Source organism: Meleagris gallopavo, chromosome 8 (genome assembly GCF_905368555.1).
Source record: "Meleagris gallopavo chromosome 8, MGAL_WU_HG_1.1, whole genome shotgun sequence".
NCBI lineage: Eukaryota > Metazoa > Chordata > Aves > Galliformes > Phasianidae > Meleagris > Meleagris gallopavo.
The window spans coordinates 1,977,061-1,993,457 of record NC_139411.1 but is presented as its reverse complement, the minus strand read 5'-3'; the positions used below and the strand labels follow the sequence as shown (position 1 = coordinate 1,993,457).

The 16,397-nt window shown below is 39.0% G+C and overlaps 1 long non-coding RNA gene across 1 annotated transcript in view; it reads left to right on the top strand.

Moving 5' to 3' along the window:
- The first annotated feature begins 1,430 nt into the window (after positions 1-1,430).
- The window catches only part of LOC146543827 (uncharacterized), a 32,999-nt gene continuing 18,032 nt past the window's right edge, over positions 1,431-16,397 (top strand). The window contains exons 1-4 of the long non-coding RNA XR_014884796.1: positions 1,431-1,522; positions 8,765-9,507; positions 10,104-10,254; positions 10,887-15,487. This is a non-coding gene — a long non-coding RNA (uncharacterized LOC146543827). The remainder of the gene's footprint in view (positions 1,523-8,764; positions 9,508-10,103; positions 10,255-10,886; positions 15,488-16,397) is intronic.

Here is a 16,397-nt window from a genome sequence, read left to right as displayed (position 1 = left end):
GACAAGCTGATAAAATAGCCTGCCTTGGATACGCTTAAAAGAATAAAAAAGAAAATGGTATGATTTCTTCAATTTATCCATTAGAACAATTTAGGAGGAAATAGCACAGGGTAGCAAAGTAGAATTAGTTCGTGGTGATTACTGATTTTTGTCCTTATGCATAGTGTTAAGAGCAACTTAGAAGATATTCGTCAGCCACGAATGCTCGATAATTCAATAATTAACAGATGGCAAGGAAAAAAAATAGGATGTTTTTCTTTTAAAAAATACCTATTTGTCTGTTATTCTCTTTCAGAAGGGAGTAAGATGATCTGAAAGGAGTATATCTTTAGTTATCTCCTTACATCTTTTAATGATATTACAGTTAGTATCCTTAGGTGCTTTCCAAGGAGTCAGGCCATCCTCAGAACTGAATGTTAACAAATATTCTGAAGGATTCCTACCAATATTCTAGGGGATTTTCATCCTCTCTGCTCGAGCTGTCTGTTTGTATGAGTCTAAGTCTTTTCTGGTTATTGGTCCACAAGCAAGAGCTTGTACAACTTCCACACTGTACTCCATCTGAGTCTCAATCCTTGTCCCTAAGAAAATTCATTCCAGACAATCATGTAGAAAATTTTGTTTTGGATACCCATACTGTAAATAGGGCTGGAAAATACTGGGCATCATCGTGTAAAGACACAGCTTTTAATCTGTGTGGTAGCAGGGCAGTTTGATTCTTTATCCTTTCATTTCTTCTGTGCCTCTAGCTAACTGCAGTTATACTGCTATCACTTAGCACTCAAGCTATTGCCCTCCTCTCGCTTCAGTCTCCAGACTTGCACCTCCACCCGTATGGTGCACAGATTACATTGGGAAGATGGACTTAACCTCAGAAGTGCATTTAGCTCTGGGTGCTGTCTTGGTGAACCTTGATACCTATCTGTGTATATATTCAATTTGAGGGGAAAATAATTCATATTTGGTTTTGATTCCTTTCCAGTATGTCTCCAAGTGTCACGATCTTTGTTAACTGTGATGGTATGAGTTACTGAGCCTTTCAACACATGCTGTAGAATGGTAAAATATAGATTCCATCTTCCTTCCTTTTTTTCCAAAGCACTTTTATAAATCAATAATTAGATTGCCGAATTGCTTAAAGGAAAGAAATTAATACAGCTTACCATACCCTTTGGCGGTAAGAGTATTTAAAAGTGAACTGTGCTTAAATTTCATAAAAGCCTCCTCAGCAAATCAGTAGAAGAATATTGATCTTGAAATAACTATGTGAATTCTAATTGTGTTTTGTCTTTCCACTTGAGGACCATTACTTTATTTAGCTAGAGTTCATTCTTTAATTTTATAGTCTTGGTATGTTGTCTGTGAAGGTTTTTTCTTTACATTTGAGCGAGGTTTGTAACCACCCAGTTTTGCTGATCTTTTCTTTTCACAGGAAAGTATTGACCTGGGAGAGCTGAAGAGAGGCTTTTAAGATCAAGTTACCATCACCAAAAGTCTCTGCAACATAGAACTCCAATTCCTGGTATGGAGCTGTCGGTTCAATGACTAAGTCAGATGCTAAGTACAATAATTGCTTCTTGCTGTGCTACAGACTCTAAAATCAATTTATTCTGATTATAAACCACCATATTCATAACGTACACTTTAATTACATATATATTTTAATTTTGGAAAACCACATCTGTAGGTTAATTGTGCTATTTTCATGAGTGGTTTTTGACTGGTAAAATAGGACTATCAAAGCCGCTTGGAAAGTTTTGAAATATCTGGTCTGGGTATTCTAACCTTGGAAGAGTGGGAAGAGAGTGAGAGGAAAGAAGCTCTTAAGCAACTCTACAGCATTAGGTCTTAGGAAATGGGTGGAAAACCCAGGGAATCTGAATGTGTAATAATGCTTTTGTAATCTGTAGTTTTGGAGGGGAAAAAAAGTAAAATTAATGTCAAAAGTTTGTTTAAGCATATCTTTTGTAGAGCAAAATAGCTTCAAGCAGAGACTCGAAGCAGCTTTACAGTATATAACACAGAAAAGTTTCAGTACTCGAGTGGTGCTTGAATCTACAGACTAATGTTTCTTTAGCATCAAATCATAGTAAATTTACTTGAAATGGAAGCTTTGCTATTTCTGACATTTATAGTTGATATGTTTTGTCGTATACCAAGATAGGGATCTTTTCAAATCAACTCTTCAGCATAGACTTGAGCCTTTTTTTCCCTGCTGTGGCAGTCTAGCAGAGTGTGAGCATCAGCTGCTCTCAAGCAGAAGATACTTGATCTTTTGAGGGGAGGAAAAGTTTGCTTTACTTTTTGTTTATTTTAATCTATCATTAATCTAATACTTAAAGAGTATATGAAACAATGGTGAAGGATGGCAAGTTGTAGACACTGAGTATCCCCCAAAAATTGCTGCACCTGATCCTAGCAATGGGAATGGAATTGTCACCCTAGAGCAATGGGTCACTTGAGTGCAGCATGGTGATAACATAGCAATATTGCTCCTAGAAAGAAGGCGACTTGAATATCACAAAATCATAGAATGGCTTGGGTAGGGAGGGACCTCAAGGATCATGAATCTCCAACCCCTCTGCCTCAGGCAGGGCTGCCAACCTCCCCATTTAATACCAGACCAGGCTGCCCAGGGCCCCATCCAACCTGGCCTTGAACACCTCCAGGGATGGACGGGGCATCCACAGCCTCTCTGGGCAGCTGTTCCAGCACCTCACCGCTCTCATGGTAAAGAACTTCCCCCTGACATCCTACCTCAATCTTCCCTCCCTCAACTTCAAACCATTTCCCCTTGTCCTGTTGTTATCTCCCCTTTCAAAGAGTTGACTCCCCTCCTGTTTGTAGGCTTCCCTTAGGTACTGAAAGGCTGCAATGAGGTCACCCCTCAGCCTTCTCTTCTCCAGGCTGAACAAGCCCAGCTCCCTCAGCCTGTCTTTGCAGGGAAGGTGCTCCAGTCCCCTGATCATCTTTGTGGCTCTTCTCTGGATCCTCTCCAACAGCTCCTTGTCTTTCTTGTGTACTTTCTCGTATATGACAGTTTGTCAGATATTTCTGCTAGAAATTAATGCTTTTGGCACTTCTATCTACATTTCACATCTTGTTTGCATTTCTTAAAAAAAAAAAAAAATCAACATATTGCAGCCTAATTTAAATAAACTGATAGCAATAAGCAGTTGTTGGGCTGCAATCCAGTTGTTCAGTTTAACACTTAATTGATGTCTTCCTAGGATCACTGTAATCTCTGGGTACATAGTGAAGAAAAGCATTCTATAAATCCAAATTGTATTGGGTAATTTAGGTGCATAAGAGCTCAGGCTAATTGAAGAAGTTACTGCAGGGTGAAGATTATCCAAGTTACTTTGCATTAAAATTCAGTAAGGATTTACTAACAGATTTAGCAAGAGTTAGAATCTTATCCTGTGTTGACAATCCTGAAAAAGTTACTCCGACTGTGGTAAATCTTTATATGATATAGAAAGAAGACGTTTGTAATAAAAAACTAAGAACTCAGCACCAGTCGTTTCATAGCAAACCCGCTGTAGAAATCTTTGTCAGAAAAAAGCATGCGAGGAACAGAGAAAATTTCTGTATATTTATATTCATTGAACTGAAGGAAAACATCTCAGTTGATTACTAGAAATAACAGCTAGAAAAGAATAATGTGTAGCTGACACCACTACTGCATTCTGGCATTTGCTTTTACTTTGCTGTGTTTATCATTTGAATTGCAACTCTGAAACACAATTTGGAGACTCAGTGAAGTGTAATAAAGTGAAAATGGAAGACAGGGTTCCTTTTCCCTTACTTGCCCATCATAGATACTGCATCTGTTTTAGCTGGGATCCTCGTGTCTTGAGACTGAAATCTTTAGTTTCGCTTCTATTACCTACAGTTAATTTTAGAACCCCATTATGTTGAACAGCAAATGATCATAAAGCTTTCCTTGAAAAAAAAAACTGAAAATTTGATGGACAAAACTGCATGTGAGGGAAGATATTACCTTCCTTTTAGAAGAGGAACAATTGACAAATTATGAGAAAAGTGTTTTTGCCACAGTCAGACTGGAGGGCCTGATGACAGAAATTGATGCTCTGTTTCCTCTAGCAGCAAAGGCATTTCCCAGACTGTTTGTCTACTTCTCTCCACTGCTCTTTTTCTGATTTATATGTTGTACTTGTATCATTTGTCTGATGAGCTATGAAAAAGGAAAGCGTAACCACTTTCTGCAAAACTTGGGATGGGAAAGATTCTTCAGCTGACTTAACCCCTGGGGGCTCAGGGACGTACTGGATCAATTTCAGTCCCAGTCTTGTGCCAGACCATGAGTTATCACTGCAGTTGAAGAGTTGAAGACCTCAAAAATCTCTGCTAAATGCAGCAACTGAATGCACACGCAAATGAGTCATATGTGATGTTTGAAGGAGCCTTTTGTCATCAGTCTTACAGTGTGCTAATGCAGACAGATATGCGGGGGCTGAAAGGAGCACAAGAATGGTCATATTCTTCCAAATATTTGTTTGACTAATTCCTTCTAAATATCACCACGAAGCAGTGTCCAGTGTTTACTCTTAAGAAGAAATTGCAGTGACCAAAAATGAAGGAATGCCTGGTACTTGCTTTTAAAATTCAACGTGTTTGCATGTTTTGATTTTGTAGCTTTCATAGCATGCCATCTTTTCAAAGCAAAAAAAAAAACACCTCAGACAGTGGAACCCAGAGACACATAAATGGATAGCTTTAGGATGTTGATGGGAATACTGCCAGCAAGGTAGAAAGAAATATTAAAAAAGTGCCAAACATGCAGACTTGTCATCCTTTGCCTTAATGGGCACTTACAAATGTGCTACTTGCAAGAGATGTTCTTCCACAATATGATTGTGGTTATAAAACAAACAGCATGGTCAATAATATGATCTAATCTGATTGAAGAGGTCAGTTAGAAAATTATTACCCACTTTACAACCCATTAACATCAAACCTACATTACAGGAATGTATGTGATAGATTAAAAACTTGCTTACTTAAAGCAGGAAGGTCTAAATAAACTCCATTATAAATGTTTCTTTATATTTGAAGCAAAAGGAATTACCCCTTGGTGACTAGAATGAGATGAGGAGAGCCAGAACAAGTTGCTGAGTTTAGCTTTTTAATCTCTTTGCCGAGTCCTGTTTAGTAGATGGGGAAGTGGAAAAGACATTTTTGGATGATTAGCTTCTGCTTGGTGATTGACACAAAGGAGGCTGCACAGAAACAATACAAGGGAATTGAAACTGTTGAATGGAGTTACTGGAATTGGGGGAGAAAAAAAAAAGTTGTGCTTTGCTTGATGCGGAGCAAATTATTTGCTGTATCAGGAAAGACCCAATGACCCATCTAATCTTGTATCCTGCCCACACTGCTGATTTATACCAGACGCTTCAAATGAAGATAAAAATCCTGTAATTGTATAATAGTGTAGAAGGAGGGTATGTTCTTTCTTGACACCGACCCATGATCAGCCGATGCCCTGTAGCGTTGCACTGAAAGTTCCTGTCTTTATTCTTAGCTGATGAAATTGCAGATGCTGATGGCAGTCACATAAATTAATTCAGGTGGATGGATAAGCGTGTTGCTTGGAACACAACCTGCTGCCACGTTCACTTCATGTTAGCTATCAGTAGCAAATTATGTAGGATGGAATGACACAAGGTTGGGAGCAAATTCTGTTTGGCTCCACAGTGCACTTTAAGCAAGAAGCATCACAGGAACATAACAATAGAAGAGCCCAACTTCTGGTTCTTATTTCCTGAGCGGGACATAAGTGTATCTGTATCATTTGCTGTGCCATCAGATTTTAACTAGTACAAGGTTTTGTTGCGTGATTAGCTCATGTTTTTCAGACCTGTCTTGTCTATATTATGCCCTATGCCTTTTAGGTATATCGTCTGATAGCCCAGGTCTATTTCTGTGTGTGATTTCTATGCAAATTGACAGGTACCAAGCCATCTACAAAGGGTCATTCCTGAGTTAAATGTTAGTTGTTATCTTTATTTGTAGAGACTCTAGGCAGTAAAAACATGAGTTGGAAGACAGGACCGCTGAGTCTGCCTCTCTGTTTCTAATATCTGTTCTGCTCGTGGAGGCTTGTCTGTAGTTAGTACGAAACAAGGCTAGTTAAAACCAGATGTGCCACGTAACAGTGCTGGTCTTGCGCAGTGTGCTTGATCTAAGTTCAGCCAGCAGCTGGCTATGGTACCAGCCCGATAGGTTGTGCTAATGATGACAACCTCAGTAGCACTGTGTTGGTCTGTACTACTGTAGGAGTTCTGAGCACTTGAGAGTGACTTGTGACAGTCAACCATGCCATAAATGAGAGTAATGCAGTTGGGTTCTGGATTCAGGCTGGTGAAGAGATAACTACGAAGGTTGAGTTGAACAGGCCTATGGAAAAGTCCAAGGCCGCTTTACATAAGAGCAACGAACGCGTGCTGTCACAGATGGTTATGTGCACAGAGACATGCCCAGCTGTGCTGGTGCTGCAAAGTTCACATTGCCATTATTTTTCCCGTTTCCAGGCTGGGATACAGCTCTTTAGCAAGAGCAATTGCTTCCACACTTGTAATTCTGGCCACTGATCAGGCTGCTGTACCACTGCCTTTAATGCAGGGTGGTCCAGGGAGGTTTGTTCTGCTGGGGTTTGAACATTTCTGGACTTGCTGAGGCTAGAATACAGGCCTATTTACATTTGGCATAGAGCCTGTAAGGCTCTGTGGAACCATTATGCCACATTTCTACGTGGTATTCCAACCTGCCTGCGTTGTTCTCTCTCCAAAGCATCATTTACAGGTGACTGGAAACACTTGCCAGGAAATACTCACTTATCTCCTCAGTGGCTGCTAGTGTCAGTGGAATGTGCTTTTTGGCTGCCCGAGGAGGAAATAACGTCCATCAGGACCAGACTCGAGAGTGACGCAAGGTTTGATAGTTGAATTGTATTTGCTTGCTATAACCATCGCGACATCTGTAAGGGCAGAAGGGTGACACACTGTGCAGCTGCAAGAATCAGAAAGTCACTTCCATTCAGGAAGCCCCAGCTGAGTCCATCATAGAAAATCCATCATGAGTGTTCAGTGATGCGGTTTCCAAGCTGTCTGTTTCTCTCTCTCTTCTCTCTTTTCTTCTTCTTTCTGATAACGGAAAGGGTGAATAACTTCTCCTCTGTTTCCTTTAGCATTTATTTTGATGCAGTCTATCCCGCATGTTCAGCACTCTGGACCCACAGCTGATCATGCAAGACTAAACCACAAGCTCTGGGCAAAATTTAATGTTTGTTCTTCATACATATCCCTTTCATGCTCATTCACTCATCTTTCTCTGGGGAAGAAATAGTTTGTGCCAACAGATAAAGCAGACAAATATTTCTGCAAGCTGAGAAAAGAGCAATGTAAATTTAAACAACTAGTAAAAGTAATCACAAAAAAGCAGCCAAAGTAGTTGTCAGCTATTAAGCAGATTTCAACTGCTGTAAATCCAGCATGTAAGTGGTGAACTAATGACAGAATTTCTAACAAAGGCAAGTAGTAACACATCTGTTCTAGCATTAGGGCTGTATCAGCAGTAGTACAGACACAGTGAAAGTAGGGGCTCTGGGATTGGAGCTTGATGATCTTTGAGATCCCTTCCAACCCAAACCATTCTACAATACCATGATGTCATTTTTCATCTAAAAGATTTCAGTGATTCTGGTCTTTTCCATGTTTCCAAAGTGAAGTTCCTGAAGTCCAACCAATGTGTACGTGGATGTGGGGGATGTTGGTGATGGGGGAAGCCTTTTTTCCTGGCAGTGACTGCTCTGAATGTTGTATCTTGTGTGGCCTGAGTCACAGACAAATCCATATGTTCACTCATGCTGGGAGGAGAGAAGTGAAAATGAGTACAAAGCCATGCTATTCTTTAGTAAAGTCTATAGCTTGTTTTTAGATGTTTTAATTTCAGTTTTTTGACTTGTTGTGGCTTCATGTTTGTTCTAGTTAAGTTGATAACTTGAAGTTACTGAAAAGAAGGTGTTTGATGTGACTGAATTTCCCAATTTGATCTTGTAAATGATAGTGCTAATCATTAAGTGGAATATGAGTAGAAATGAGATGAAGAGAATTTTTTACATTGCCTGTTTAAACTTTAGTCTGTCCAAAGGAGGTGTGAATTGAACTTGCTGAAAATACTACCACAGCCTATTTTTGTTGGATACATTTTGATTTCTTAAAGTTCATTTTATTTAATTCCCTTGACTACTGAAATAAATTCAACGCCTGTTTTGAGGGTTGAATGGGAATATCTTGGTTTTAGTGTGATGCAAACCAGATAAAACTAACATCTCAAACAATGTTACTCATACAAACAGACATCCTTCTGATCTCTAGTTAGTTATTACTTTATGATACGGGGATGGTTCAGTAAAATCGAGTTCATTTCTCTCTATCCACCTGAAATAATAATTTCAAAATCAAAGTGTAGTTTTGTATTTAGAATTATTTTTAGAAAAGATTAAATATAGTATCTACTGAGCTGAGAAAAATGAAACCTGTTAAAAAAGGAATTTTTATTTCATTTCTGTGCAGTTTGCGGAGGCCAATTATGAGGGGAAGTAGTTTTTATTGAGGAATTAAATACTACTCTATTGTTGCTTTGAAAACATGCATTAAATGTGCTTGTCTAGACATTTTTTTCCTCATGCTTATATATCAGGACTATAATATTTTATATTTTATGTTTCTTCCCTTAGGTCAAATTGACTATGCTTCCTTTGGGCACAGGAATCTTACCATTATGGAATCCAGAACGGTGGGATTTTGGCATCATAGGAATGCTTGTGAAGACAACGTGCCCTTTTCCATTTTAAGAAACTCTGATTTTGGTTTGTCTTTTGCCAGTAACTTAAAACTGCTTCAATTGAGGCTGAGATACTGCTGCTTGGTAGAGAGCGATCAATGCTGATTTTTAAAGGAATGGAAAGGTTTAACCACATACATAATACCCATAACTTAACTAAAATCCTAGCTTTTGTTAGGCATGCTTTTAGGCAAATAGTAATCAGTGTTTTCCTTTGAAAACTGCAGTATTGTACAGTGGTCAGTATTAACCAGCAGTGTAGCTAGTCATTGTCTGTGAAAGCCCTGGGTTTTGTGTGTAGAATATTGTAACAACAAGCTATTAGCACTTTGCTGCTTCCAGCAAGAATAGCTCACTAATTCAGTTTAGTAAAATACTGCGATACTTTTAGTGCCAATAATGAGATCTGGGGACTTTCAGAAACAACAATTATGGTGTATCATTTCTGCTGCGCCCACGGCAAAGCCTTTAGGCATTGAAACTGTTTTGAGAAATGAATATATACTATTGCTAATGTTTGCTTTCATTTATCTAGTGAATCATTTTCTTGTTTGCTGTTTTGCTGAGTTTCTGTTGTTCAGCCAACGCAAACCAGTTTTTTACAGAGAGGAGAGGAATTGAAAATACTTAACTTGGGTAAGATGTGCCTGGTTATATCTGATATGAAGTCTCAAAAATTGTGCTGTGTTAGGTGTTCCTTGGAGAGAGGTCTGAGATTGTTCTGAGGGAGAGCTAGTCTTCAACTATATGAGCTAGCAATGCCAGTTCCCTGCAGTGACGATTGGGCATAGCTGAGAAGGGCACTTACCCTACTGCACAGCGATCTGAGAGCAGACCTGAAGTAATTCCTCTTTTTATTTCTCACACCAAGCTTTTCTCCTGCTGTGGATTCTTGATCCGCTTTTGGAAATGCACTATGGGTGAACTAACCTGAAAAAGTGCTCAATATCAGAATTCTGTAAACTCCACCATGATTTTCTTATCAAAGCAAGTGAAGGGGAATTTTCAGAGACGCTACTAGCACTAAGATCAGTGCTTCGATTCTCCTCCACTGATACTTGAGAACCTTGGTTTTACTGTGGTTTATGAAACCTTAGCGCTGGGCTCTGTAATTGCAGACAAATGTGGTTTAGACTTGTGTTGGGGGCCTGTAGGGTGATGACTGAACACATTTTTGCTGAAAGCTCAATTACAGTAAATCTCAAGAGAGCTGCACATCTCTACATTTTTAGAGATTTTCTACGCTCTGCTACCACATCTAAGGAAGCAAGAGGAATACCCAGAGTGAGCATTTGTCAGTAGACGTGGGATATGTGGCTTTGTGCAACAGGCAATATGCTGTATGCTTTCCAGTGACAACCAGCAGATACACTTCACTGTAAGGTATTGCACCCCTTTTCCTTACCAAGATAGTAATTTTATGGACGGGTCTTGAGGCAGATTGGCTTGAAGACAGGTATGAATATATATGGAAGCTTGCATCTGTTGTCTTAGGCATTCAGTTATGGGGGATGAGCAGTTAGACACATGTCCAGAGGAAGAAAGGACGACCTCTTCAATTAGTGATAAGGTCAACGATGCACACGTAGGTTCAAAAAATGCTGATTATTTGAGAGTAAGGTTACACAGACTAATTACGTTCAAGGAACATAAATAAAATGTTGTGATAAGTGCACTGTAAGGAGGTGGGAACGAGAAGGTTAACCAAAGCTGAGCATTTCCCCTTGCCTTACCTCTTGCCCTGTGCGGTGTGATCCTTTGAATCATCTATTTGACATGGTAAAGCACACAAAATGGAGTTCCAGAGCAGTGCATGTGTATTTTGTGACTCAGTTAATCTGCACCTCCAATCTGTCTTTGAGCAACTTTTGTAGGATTCCATGCTTTTTTAGCAATCTTGTACCTGGGAGTTTTAGATTGGACTGTTTCACATGTTCCAGTTTGGATTGTAGGAGTCAGGGATGTCAGAAACTTCCAAAGACCAGCCGATTTTTCTTTTTTTTTTTTCCTTGCAGTTAATTACACTGCTCACAGGTGAGTAGAAGAAGTGCTGGAATGAGGAAAATCATTGGTCTCACTTATATTGCTGCACTGCATGTAAAGAAGGTAAGCGAAATATGCATAGATCAGATATAACTCTTGCATTGGTTTCCAGAATAGCTGCTTCTGGGCTCCTATGAAAACTGTGTTTAGATTTTGATGAATTGCAGTTATATGTTTGACAAAACCACATTTATTTCTAGATAATTTTTTTTTAAGAAATAAGAATGTGTGTCAGTTATCAGAGGCAAAACAAATAGCTGTAAATACTCCAATCTGTGCATTTTGTTAGATGTTTCAGTTAAATTTACTAAGGTAATTTTATCAAGTAGCGAAGGTGAATTTTTAGGTTAAATGTGTTTTCTTCTGTGTTTTTCAATTTGGAATGCACTTTTGAAAAACAGAGGAAGGATACACTGTGGCATCTTTCATAAACTTAACAGAATAATCTGTCCCACCAGGAATCAAACACACTATTTCCTGTCTAAGCTTTGATGCTCAACTTGGAAAGCTGTTTAACTAGATGTTGTGTGGAAATCCAAGTATTGTCTGGCATAACCAGACAAATGGTAGTAGCTTGTAGTGCTATTCCAATGCTTGCCTCTCATGTTCAGATATTACCATACATCATCTAAAATGGAGCCTGAATTAGGGTTGCTTTGGAAAAGTATGAATGTAGCACTTTCCAGGGATGCAGTGCTGTGATGGATGGAATTCACAGCTGGTGTGTTTGGTCTCTACAGACTTGGCCTACTAGGTTACTGTATTGTGCAGTTTGCTGTATGACACTTACTTGTGTAAATATTGCAACAGATTTGTATGCACTCAATTTTCCCCAGCAATTCACTGCTTCTACAGTCCTCTGTACTATTAACATGTCCTGGAAAAGGCTTTCTCCTTTGAGTAAGCTGCCAGCTGGCCAGTAGCTGATATATAGGCATTAGCTGCCACTGGGGAAAATCAGGGTGAATTTAGTAATTTAGAATACTTTGGCACAACAAAGTGCTGATCCCCTGACGAATGACAGCATGCTTAGTTACAGTAGTGTTATTCTACCAGTTAAGTGCCAAACAGCCAAGTATTCCAGTGTTGACTTAAAGGAAAGTCAGGACGATGAAAACAAGTTCTACTGAGAATTGCCAGAGAAATCCTGCTAATGAAAGGGGAAATTCAGAAGTGAGACAAGAATGCCAAACATTGTGTTAAACGCTGCAGCACTGGTATGGCACAAGACTTTTTGCACATGTTCATCTTGGGTTCCTGCACTTGGTTAAAATGAATTTGATAAACTAGAAAAAGCATATCTCGCTTTTAGACCTTTCCTTCTTGCCTCTAAGCGGCAGGGACAACGTTAGGTTGTATGCTCCCCAAGTGAATTTGAATGTAATAACATCCTAACACACTGTAGCAGAAGTGTCCTGATGTAATGGGAGTTAGTTGTTGCATGCTGTGATTTACCTGAATGGCTTGCTTACTTGTTTTGAAGAACGTATAAAATACAGAATCAATGCCCCGAGCCATGCTTGCTGATAATTTTAATTACAATGACTTCATTTTCCAAATCTAAGTTGCTGACAGATCTACAGGAGAATATTGTATAAATTTTCATAATATTTCTTTTTAAATCCAGTTGCTGTAGTGTACAAACTGTGTGAACTGTGGGGCTAACTAGTCCTTCTATATATTAACAGTATAAGGGAACCCCTGGAGAAATCCATCCTCAGTTTGTATAGAAAAGTTGTCTGCTAAAATATAGCATCTCAATTTCAGACACATGACTACATTAAATAAATCTTATTGATCCCTGGAATAATAGAGAGCCCATAAAAACTCAGCGAGGTGGAAAGGAGGTTGCTAAATTCTATCTGAAGTTATCAGGCCATCTAGTAAGTGTGAGGACTGTGGAGCTGTAGTTAAAGGTTTGTGTCAAACTAGAGGCCTTTTCTGTAGAAGTCTTCTCCTTTGCCTACTGGAGACATGAAAGTTAAGGTGTGATCTGAATGATGTTCGTGGAAAAGAACCTTTTTTTTTGTTTAAATCTAGGAGATATTTTTATTCTTTGTTTCCTGATTCATTTCAAGCAGGCTGTTTTGAGATCTTGCTTAGAAAGGAAGACTTCTCCGTGTGTTTCTTTACTGAGTGGGCGAGATAAGATAAAATATGCATGTAGTCAATACTGCTATTAACTGCATATCATTCATGCACCTCTGATCCTGTGCTGCAGAGATCTACACATGGGCTGTCCATACAAGAGGAAGCCAACTGGTGCTGACTGTTGGCTACCTGCAGTCCTTGCCCTATTTGAGAAGTCCTGGCAGGGGACGATGGAGATGAAGTGTCACCTTCTCATAGATCGCATGCAGAGAAGTCGGGGCTTTCTGCTCGTGTTCAAAGGTTATCAATTGCATCTGAATTATGTTACCTTACATAGGAACAGCAAAATGATGTGCAAATGATGGTGGCATTTTATGTTCTTTTGTACCAAAATACTGTCGTGTCTTTTCACTCAGAAACCTCATTTACTGCTTGATGTTCCTGATGAAATCTGAACGGGATGTTCTAATGGATGCATAAATACTTGAGGAAAAAGCCACACTGAAAAGAATATGGGAAGTCTCGGTTATTTATTTTAAGTATTATTTCTTGGCTGGTCAGATATCCTTAATGTAATCGCCCTGTGCTTTATGCACACAGATTCCTCTGTATGGAGAAAAAACTAGAAAGCAGAATGCTCTCAAAGATCGTCCTCGTCCATCTTCGTCCCCTTTATGCTTGCACAACAAAAGCTTAGGAGTACATTAAGAATAAATGGCAGTAATGTACTGATGGGAATACTTTCATTCAATGTGGACAATACAGGCTGGATGAAGCCTAACACTTAAGGGTATGAACTCTGTTGATGAAGCTTTAGGTTCTCTTTGTCGTGTGTATGCTCTGAAAAGTCTGGAAAAATGGTTTGAAGATGATGATAGCTCTTACACAAAAAAGATTTATGAGAAGGTGCCTATTTGCAGATGGGAAGTGAAAAGCAGCAAGAGTACTGAGTTACTTCATTACTTTCTAGAATTTGAGGAGAGATGCTAAGAAACTTTCTGTAAAGTTTGGGAACGGGAGCAAAGCTGTGCCAGAAAATCATCTCTGTCCATTTTGCTTCACTGCGGAACCTCTTCCAGAATCTGAAGACTCTGCTGCCTTTTTTTTTTTTTTTCTTTTCTTTCAGTGCTGTCTGGTTTTCAGTGTTTGCTTATTTTTCCAAGGAGACAATCTTTTGGAGATAGCGTATGCCCTTTTTGATTTCTGCGTGATGTTACTTTACTGTTTACATGTGCAATTTGCTAAAGAAAAAAACCAACAAACTTTCTGGCAACAGTTGTTCATCTGTAGAAAAGCTGTTGGCCAGCACAATGCTTTGTCATCTCTTATTTTTTTACCATTGCTGTTTGCAGTGCTGACAGCTTATCTTTTAAAGAAAGAGAATGTTTAAAAAGAAAATGAACTAATTGAACCTACCAATATCTGCTAATCAATGGCTAAATTTTTCCTTATTATTATATACAGATTTATTCCTATACTCGCTACACTATTCCTTATCCTTTTGGATCTTAAAATACTTTTAATAGCAAAGACAAGAATCTGTGCAAGAAATCACGTGGAATTGATTAATATCCCTAATTACACTGCAGTGAACCAAGGGGTAATATTTCTTACTGGCTCCCGTTAATAATCAGTTATGTCTCAAAGCAGTAGGATCAATAAGCTATATATTTTTTTTTTCTTGGGCATGGCAGTTACTGTATTAGGATGAAGGCGGCTGCAAATGTTAACTAAAATTCCTTCAGATATTTGCTATTGGTTCATTGAAAGTTAGTTGTACTGGGGAATTTCAAAGAGCTCAGCTGTTGGCATATTATTTGTTGGAGGACTTCAGCTAGCTCTGCTGAGTGTAGGGGACATTAAGTAGGAAAATACTTCATATGGGCTCACCTTAAGTTTTCTTGCCTGTTCCCAACTTGTGCTAGAACAGCCCTTTGCTTGAGCAGCCATGGCTTTTGGGAACAGGACTGTGTCAACAGTTGACATCTGTGTGTTGTATCCACACGAAGATGTTTTTTTAAATTTGGCTGTCCTTTGGCTCCTGTAAGTTTTGAGCGCTGTGCTGTGTGTCTGAATGTGGAATCTGCCCGAGCGTGGGATCATTTCTCTTCATTCCCAGTCCATGCCTGTAACTGCATCCTGACTTCAGCCCAAACACGGGCTTTTTGACCCCCTGCTATGCTAACTGATGAAGGAAAAAACTTGTACTGTCATTAGTTTTGTGGAGAGCGGGGAGAAAAGAAATCCCTGAAGTGAAAGAGATAGGATGTGGATAACAGATTTTAATTGCTTCTTTCTCAGACTGTCTGTAGTCTGGTTAAAACAGATTTTCCTGCTGATTCGTATGAAAGAAGAAAAGGCTTTAAATATTGATGAGCATGTGAAGACTTTCTGAAGTGCCCAAATGGACATTTCCAACTGAGTTTCTCTGCTAATGTCTGCTGTGTTTGATCTGATTGGCAGCTGCTGGGCTGCAGGTAGGGTAAGTTGTCCCTCCTGGTCACAGCTGCTCCAAAGGCTTTCTGTTCATTCTGCTGGCACCTGAGTACTTCAGGTGTGTTACTCGCATAACAGAATACATAGGCTCTGTTTTTGTTGGTCATTTATCAGCTGGTGATACATTTCCTTTGAGCAGGGACAAAACCGTTTCATTTTTAAACCAAAATGATGCCCAGCAACTGGATTTTAATGGTAACTGAAATAAAAAGAAGCATCACAATGTTTGAAATTTATTATTTACTTATTTATTTTTAAAATATGTTTCAGCTGAAAGCCTAGACAGATTTTTCACTTGTATTCACAACCATGTTTGTTCAAACAAATCGCAGACCTGTGTTGACAGAGCTTTTCACCCTTGCTGCTCTGAAACTGCTCTGCTCTCTAACCATGTGATTTCAGTAAGACAGGCATCTTAAGGCTTCTTGATGTAAAGATATTTTAAATAAGTTCACAGGGTTAACACAGAGGACAAGAGGAAGGCTATTTCTGTATCTGAGACTTCAGTGGGAGTGATTTACCATGAATAGAAGAGCATATCTCAAAAGTAATCTTATCTGTCTCTGCCTGCAAGAAATTTATGGTGACCTAAGAATATCTATAACGGCACAATTTACATGGCACCTTTTGGCTGAGGAGAAATAGCAGTTTCAAAATGACTAAAAGGATTAGTAGCTTTAGCTTTGTTTTCCAAAATAATGTCCTCACAGCATTGCTGGCAATTATTTCTGGTATAATCATTTTCACCGAGGCATTTATTACATCTGTGTCATAACCCAAAATAATAATGCCATTTGAAGCCTTATCAATCACCTGGTTAAAATTCAGTGCTCTCATGGTTTAGCCTTCTTTGGTCTCTCAAGTAATTTTGACAACTTTATGTGCTTGTTTCTCAA